Source organism: Dendrobates tinctorius, unplaced genomic scaffold (assembly GCF_039654945.1).
Source record: "Dendrobates tinctorius isolate UK_male_01 unplaced genomic scaffold, ASM3965494v1 ptg000084l, whole genome shotgun sequence".
Lineage (NCBI taxonomy): Eukaryota > Metazoa > Chordata > Amphibia > Anura > Dendrobatidae > Dendrobates > Dendrobates tinctorius.
The window spans coordinates 26,941,205-26,950,084 of record NW_027361752.1 but is presented as its reverse complement, the minus strand read 5'-3'; positions in this window follow the sequence as shown (position 1 = coordinate 26,950,084).

The window sequence follows — 8,880 nt, the reverse complement described above, 5'->3', positions numbered from 1 at the left end:
GTTAGGATTGGAGGTAGAATTGGGGGGGTTTCCAGTGTTTGGGCACATCAGGTGCTCTCCAAATGCAACATGGCGTCTGATCTCAATTCCAGCCAATTCTGCGTTGAAAAAGTCCAAGCTCTGCTATGCACACAAACAGTGTTTTACCCCCACATATTGGGTATCAGCCTACTCAGGACAAATTGCAAAACAACTTTTAGGGTCCAATTTCTCCTGGTACCCTTAGGAAAATAAAAAATTGGGGGTAAAAACATCATATTTTTATTTTCACGCCCGAGCGTTATAAACTTCTGTGAAGCACTTGGGGGTTCAAAGTGCTCACCACGCATCTATATAAGTTCCTTGGGGGCTCTAGTTTCCAAAATGGGGTTTCTTGTTGGGGGTTTCCACAGATTAGGCACATCAGGGGCTCTCCAAAGGCAACATGACACCTGCAGACCATTCCATCAAAGTCTGCATTCCAAAACATCACTACTTTCCTTCCGAGCCCCGACGTGTGCCCATACAGTAGTTTTCTCCCACATATGGGATATCAGTGTACTCAGGACAAATTGGCCAACAACTTTTGGGGTCCAATTTCTCGTGTTACCCTTGGGAAAATAAAAAAAATTGGGGACTAAAAGATCATGTTTGTGGAAAAAATATTTTTTTTTTATTTTCACGCCCGGGCATTATTAACTTCTGTGAAGCCCTTGGGGGTTCAAAGTGCTCAACACACATCTAGATAAGTTCCTTGGGGGTTCTAGTTTCCAAAATGGTGTAATTTGTGGGGAGTTTCCACTGTTTAGGCACATCAGGGGCTTTCCAAATGCGACATGGCGTCCAATCCCAATTCCAGCCAAAAAAGTCAAATGGCACTGCTTCCCTTCAGAGCTCTGCCATGCACCCAAATAGAGGTTTACCTTCACATGTGGGGTATAAGAGTACTCAGGACAAATTGCACAATAATCTTTCTGGTCCTGTTACCCTTAGGAAAATAAAAATTGGGGGTGAAAAGATCATTTTTGTGGAAAAAATGTGATTTTTTAATTTTACGACTGTACGTTAAAAACGTCTGTTAAGCCCTTGGGGGTTAAAAGTTCTCAACACACATCTAGATAAGTTCCTTGGGGGGTCTAGTTTCCAAAATGGTGTCATTTGTGGGATGTTTCCACTATTTTGGCACATCAGGGGGCTTTCCAAATGCGACATGGTGTCCGATCTCAATTCCAGCCAAAAAAGTCAAATGGCGCTGCTTCCCTTCCAAGCTCTGCCATGTGCCCAAATAGTCGTTTACACCCACATAAGGGGTATCAGTGTAATCAGGACAGATTGCACAATAAATTTTAGGGTCCTCTTACCCTTGAGAAAATAAAAATTGGGGGTGAAAAGATCATTTTTGTGGAAAAAATATGATTTTTTAATTGTACGGCTGTACGTTATAAACTTCTGCGAAGCCCTTGTGGGTTCAAGGTTCTCACCACATATCTAGATAAGTTCCTTGGGGGGTCTAGTTTCCAAAATGGGGCCACTTGTGGGGGGTTTCCACTGTTTAGGCACATCAGGGGCTCTCCAAACGTGACATGACATCCAATCTGAATTCCAGCCAAGTTTGCCTTGAAAAAGTCAAACGGCGCTCCTTTCCTTCTGAGCTCTGTCATGTGCCGAAACAGTGGTTCCCCCCCACATTTCAGGTAACAGCGTACTCAGGAGAAATTGCACAATAACTTTTCCAGTCCAATTTCACCCATTACCCTTGGTGAAATATAAAAAATTGGACCTGAAGTAATTTTTTTGTGAAAAACGTTAAATGTTCATTTTTTTAAAAACATTCAAAAAATTCCTGTGAAGCACCTGAAGGGTTAATAAACTTCTTGAATGTGGCTTTGAGCACCTTGAGTGGTGCAGTTTTTAGAATGGTGTCACTTTTGGGCATTTTCTATCATATAGACCCCTCAAAGTGACTTCAAATGTGATGTGGTTTGTAAAAATAAAATGGTGTTGTAAAAATGAGAAATCGCTGGTCAATTTTTAACCCTTATAACTTCCTAACAAAAGAAAATTTTGCTCCAAAATTGTGCTAATGTAAGGTAAACATATGTGATATATTACTTATTCAGTTTTTTGTGTGCCATATCTCTGATTTAAGGGCATAAAAATTCAAATTTGGAAAATTGCAAAATTTTAAAAAAGTTTTTGCCAAATTTCTGCTTTTTTCACAAATAAACGCAAGTTATTTGAATGAAATTTTACCACTAACATGAAGTACAATATGTCACGAGAAAACAGTGTCAGAATAACCGGGATCCATGAAAGTTTTTCAGAGTTATTACCTCATAAAGGGACAGTATTCAGAATTGTAAAAATTGGCCCGGTCATGAACGTGCAAACCACCCTTGGGGGTAAAGGGGTTAAGCTTTAGTGTAGTCCTTGGGGGGGCAGTTCTAAAGTGGCCTTTACATTAAAAAAAAATACTACCCCTGATCTAGATGGACTTTAATTTTTTTCAATACATAAAACTTAGATAATATAGCACAATATTCAATGTTCACCTGTTAAATTCCCACACCTCCAGCACCACCACATCGGAGGACATGCTCAATGATGCTCACATATAACTGATGTTGACAATTTATGGTAGTAGTGGCCATGTGCTCATCATGCTACTTACACAACTTCATAAAGAGTGTGGTTGCAGTGGCTAAGTGTGCACTGTTGGCACCCCATTGCTGTAGAACAGATCATTAAGATTTATTGGAGTGTTGGAAGATTTACCAACTGAGTATAAGTTATCTTTATCAAATTTCATGTTTAAGCTTATATGAAAATAATATTGGATAACCCTATAGAATCATAGAATCATAGAATCGTAGAGTTGGAAGGGACCTCCTGGGCCATCTGGTCCAACCCCCTGCTCAAAGCAGGATTCGCTAAATCATCCCAGTCAGATGTCTGTCCAGCCTCTGTTTGAAGACTTCCATTGAAGGAGAACTCACCACTTCTCGTGGCAGCCTGTTCCACTCATTGATCACTCTAACTGTCAAAAAGTTTTTTCTAATATCTAATCTGTGTCTCTTCCCATTCAGTTTCATCCCATTGCTTCTAGTCTTTCCTTGTGCAAATGAGAATAAAGTTAATCCTTCTACAATGTGACAGCCCTTTAGATATTTGTAGACAGCTATTAAGTCTCCTCTCAGTCTTCTCTTTTGCAAACTAAACATTCCCAAATCCTGCAACCTTTCCTCATAAGACAGGGTTTGCAGACCGGTCACCATTCTGGTCGCTCTTTTCTGAACTTGCTCCAGTTTGTTGATGTCTTTTTTAAAATGTGGTGCCCAAAACTGGACACAATATTCCAGATGAGGTCTGACCAAAGAGGAGTAGAGGGAAATAATGACTTCACGTGATCTAGACTGTATGCTTCTGTTAATACATCCTAGAATTGCATTTGCCTTTTTTGCTGCTGCATCACACTGTTGACTCATATTCAGTCTGTGATCTATTAGTATACCCAAGTCTTTTTCACATGTGCTGTCACTTAGCCCTATTCCTCCCATTCTATATATGCTTTTTTCATTTTTATTGCCCAGATGTAGTACTTTGCATTTCTCCCTGTTAAAAACCATTCTGTTAGTTGCTGCCCACTTCTCCAGTTTATTTAAATCTTTTTGAATCCTCTCTCTTCTCTAGTATTAGCTATCCCTCCTAGCTTTGTGTCATCAGCAAATTTAATCAGTTTACCCTCAATTCCTTCATCTAAATCATTGATAAAGATGTTGAACAATACAGGGCCCAGGACAGAGCCCTGTGGTACCCCACTTGAGACATTCTTCCAACTGGATGTGCAGCCATTTACGACCACTCTTTGGGTCCGATCACTAAGCCAGTTATGAATCTACCTAACAGTTGCCTTGTCCATTCCATACTTAGTCATTTTTTCAATAAGGATTGTATGAGAGACTTTGTCAAATGCTTTGCTGAAGTCAAGATATACTATATCTACAGCATTTCCTTGATCCACCCAATCAGTGATACCGTCATAGAAGGAAATTAAGTTAGTCTGACATGACTTATTAGTTACAAACCCATGCTGACTCTGTTTAATCACTTCATTCTTATCCAGGTATTGACATACATGTTGTTTAATAATTTGTTCAAAGATCTTTCCTGGTATAGAAGTCAGACTCACCGGCCTATAGTTGCCTGGGTCCACCTTCTTCCCCTTTTTGAAGATAGGAACAACATTTGCTCTTCTCCAGTCTTCTGGCACTTCTCCTGTTCTCCAAGAATTTTCAAAGATTATGGAGAGGGGTTCAAAAATTTCTTCTGCTATCTCCTTCAGTACACTGGGGTATAATTCATCTGGACCTGGAGACTTGAATTCATTTAGGTTAGCTAAGTGTTTCCTCACTATCTTTCTGTTTATAGATATCCTGGATTCTTCTATTCCCTTAATAGGACAGTGAATAACAGTTGATGTTGCATTTCCTTTCTGAGAGAAAACAGATGCAAAATAGGAATTTAAAAGTTCAGCCTTCTCAACATCCTGTCTTACCATTTCATCATTTTCATCCTGTAAAAATCCTATAGCATCTTTGACTTTTCTTTTACTTTTCACATATCCCCAAAATCCTTTATTATTGCTTTTGACATCTCTTGCAAGCCTCAGTTCATTTTCAGCTTTAGATAATCTGATTTGTGCCCTGCAGGTTCTGCAGACAGCATTATATTCTTCTTTAGATATGCCTCCCTCTTTCCATTTTATAAACATTTTTTTCTTCCTTTTTAGCATGTGCTTAAGTTCTGTGTTCATCCATCCTGGTTTCCTTAAATGCTTCCTATTCTTCCCTCTTTTCGGAATTGTTAACAACTGTGCTTTGAGAATTTCATTTTTCAAGATTTCCCATCCTTCCTGGACATTTTTGTCTTTAAGGATATCCAGCCATTGGATCCCTCCAATTCTCTTTCTGAATCCCTTAAAATCTGCCTTTCTGAAATCTAACCTTGACGTCTGAGTCTTCACAGGTCTTCCACCTCTAGTTATCCAACATTCTAAAATAGCATGGTCGCTACCTCCTAGGGTCCCAGCCACTTTTACCTCCTCAACCATTTCCTCCCTGTTTATAAGGATTAGATCCAAGGTAGCAGTTCCCCTTGTTTTCTCCCTTACCTTTTGGAAGATAAAGTTGTCAGCAAGAGAGGATAAGAATTTCCTTGACCTGTTAGTTTTGCCTGAGAGAGATTCCCAACAAATGTCTGGATAGTTGAAATCTCCCATGACAACTATGTCATATTTTTTGGAGAACTTGGCCATCTGATGCATAAAAAGTTCATCTATATCTTCGGCTTGCACAGGCGGCCTGTAGTAAATGCCTACAATGGTGTCCTTTCCATTGTTCTGTCCTTGTATTCTTACCCAAACAGTTTCCACAGAACTCCCAGTCTCTGAAGCTTCAATCTCTGTGCAGATATACGCGTTTCGAACATACAATGCGACACCCCCTCCTCGTTTATCAAGTCTGTTTCTTGCAAATAAGTTGTATCCTTCTAGTCTTGTATTCCAATCATGTGTATTGTCCCACCAAGTTTCAGTGATTCCAATGACATCATATTTCTTTTCCTGTGTTAGTAGTTCCAATTCTCCTTGTTTGTTGCCCATGCTTTGTGCATTAGTATAGAAACATTTTAGTTTGTGATTGGTTTCTCTTTCTCCAATATTTTTATTAATTAGATTCTTTCGTCTTTGTTCTTCCTTTCCACTTCTAATAGCAGAGTTCTCAATAGCATTTGTCAGGTGTATGGCTTTTTCTGGTCTTTTGCTTATCCTAATAATATAATTATTAGGATTTATTAATTATCTATTATCTACAAAGGAACTGTAAGAGCCAATTAGATTTTTTTCAGCTTTACATTTTTATTTTGCTACTCAGTATATAAATTAATTTAATTAATTTGCACAGATTCCCAAGATGAGTAGTGTTTGATTTTAATGGGGTTGTGCTTCAATTTCTGCTTATCCATTTAATGACAGCTTTCAAAAAAACAGCACTAATATAACAGTCAATAGTAATTTTGTGCTCATCAATGTAGGACTGTTTCGCAGGAATACTTTATCAAGTATGCAGAAGGAAAAGTACAGTATCTGCTGTATAAGAAGATATCTTTTATACAATGACATTATATAAGGAATAAAGGGATTTGTAAGGATATAGAGTAGGTTATTTTCATCCCTTTAAGGCTAGTTTCACACTAGCGTTTCACTGACCTTCGTCGGTGTGCGCATGGCCGCTGCTAAGCTTCGCCCCCGGCCGCGCCTCCTCCTGGCCGCTCCGCCTATGGGTGCATGATGCTGCATATGACCTGCGTGCGCAGGTATGCATTTGCTGGCACATGTGTCCTTTTGACAGTGCGCCGATCAGTGCCAAATGCACCGTGTTGCATTTTGTTGCGCTCGGTGCACCATCAAAAGGACTCATGCGCCGGCAAATGCATACCTGCGCATGGCCTGCGTACCCAATGCTAAAGATAGGGTACGCAGGTCGCATGCAGCATCATGCACCCTTAGGCGGAGCGGCTGGAGGAGGCGAGGCCGGGGGCGAACTTTAGCGGCGGCCGTGCACAGACCGACACCGGTCAGTGAAATGCTAGTATGAAACTAGCCTAAGTCATTGTTTGACTCAGAATGTACAATGCCACAATTAGGTTTGCCCAATGTGTAAGCGTTAACTCATAAGATTGTGCTTGGCTTGTGCGTCTATTCTTGTGCTCACACATGACATGCTATGACATAATAGTACTGTAATGAGCTAGGAGGTCGTTATTATATTATTCTAATATCATGGCGCTGGTTTACACTCTGTAATATACAGAATAATTCATTGAAGTTGTGACTGACTATATTGAATATAAGTTTTCAGTAAAGTTGAGCAAATTTCTTCAAGTGAAGCTTAATGTTACTTAAATTTTACAAAAATCTGCATTGTGGAGAATTCAACAAAATAGTGGCCAGCTGCAGCCACCATCATGCTAAACTGTACAGGGATGACAAAGCTAAAAAGACAAAAAAAATACCTCACCACTCACCTCTCCAGCTAGTCCCCCTGTTCACTGTCCACTGTCTGGTTTTCTGTGCCTCTGTCACATTTTATCTTCGCCTGGTGATTTTTAAGCTTCAATTTTCGGTCACTAGCTACCCAGTGTTCATTGCTCATGGTAGGAGACCTAGCCATGGCTGGAAGTCCTTGCCTTGATTTCTGGTTGAGGACCCTGGATGTCACTGCATATGCATAGCGGTTTGTGTTCACTGTTGTCTGGGGCATTGGACACAAAGGCACTGTAATTAACTGCACAAGCTCCGAGACTGAATTGCAGCTGGATATGCCAGGCTACAGTGAACAACTCCAGTGTATAATAAGAAACATAACATTTGAATAAAAATAATTTCACTGCAAATCATATTTTCGAGTAAAATCTGTGCAAACAGGTGAATTGGAATTTTGTCACATCTGCTCCTCTCTACCAACCAAACTCTTTGCTGCTTGATAAAACTTATGGTTATGAGCGGTGAAAACCCCTTCATGGCATCCATATAGAAATGATTGCTGTACCAACCTTTGTATGTTTTGAACATGAAGAGAAAATCAGAAATCAGCTTCAGCCCTGACTTTCTCTTCATGAATGCTGGGCCAGTGTTGTTCAAAACATCTGAATGCTGGGCCAGTGTTCTTCAGAACATCTGAATTCTGGGCCAGTGATGCCCGCACTGATTGGACACTGGGCACTATGTGTCATAACAAACACACAAGAGCCCTCGGAACTCGAGTGCTGACACCGCTGGAAGGATGCCAGCACGGGAGATCAGTATGAACTTTATTTTATCAGGGCTAAACATTTAGATCAAAAATGGGTGGGTTGTTCTAGTAGTGGACAACCCCTTTAATGTCTCTTACTATGTTTTGGAGTCTTTCCAGACCCAAGAGCATAATAAAAGTAACATGTAAAAAAAATTATTATGCTCACTCTGGTCACCTCTCCAGCCCGTCCTCTTCTCACTACCACCCTTCTGGTCCTCGTAAAATACAATTGGAATTCAAGTACACTAGAACTTATTTGTTCAGCTCTAGTGATAAGGTAAATTTGGCTACATTTGTATGGACTAAATACTGTCTCCCGACTTTCCTGTTTGCTTGGAACAATTTGCTCCATTTTTTTCCCTGCAATTTACCTAATTGCTAAAATAAATTCTGCTAAAGATCTTGTTGAGAATATAAATATTCAAGTGCAAAAATTGAGCATATAAACATATATTAAGAGTGAGTCTAAATGGAGAAAATATAAATTGTAGTTTTGCTGCTATTTTTATAAAACTGTAGCTTATGCAACTTAAATTACTTTAACCCTTTATTAACAAGATGGTCACTTTTCATATAGATGCTGTCTTCAGGCTCCAGAAATGGTATAAATATAGCACACATCATTTTCTTATATTGGTGCAGTGATGGGTTCTCAGCAGGATTCACATGTCTCGTTAATTTGGGTCTCTTCTTTCCAGTATGAATATTGCATTAAGTGGTATATTTCACTTCATAATCACACTTGGTCTCCATCTAATTGCGGCACCCTCCTTTTCCTTCTGACATGTGGAGGAGAGAAGAGTTATGTCATAAGACTTTGGTGTTCGGATCTATGCCACAGTCCATATTTCACATCCAGGCAAAACCATCTCTAGCTGCCTCCTACTGCAGACTTTATGCTGGGGCACTGGCCCTCTGGTACTGTATGTCTCATGCACACAGAAATTTTTCTGCAAGTCTTTGTCCATCATTGGATCAGTATTCAGGGGTTGTATATGATGGTCTCTAATTAACAGCAGAGTTCTGACTCTTTTCATATTATTCAGGT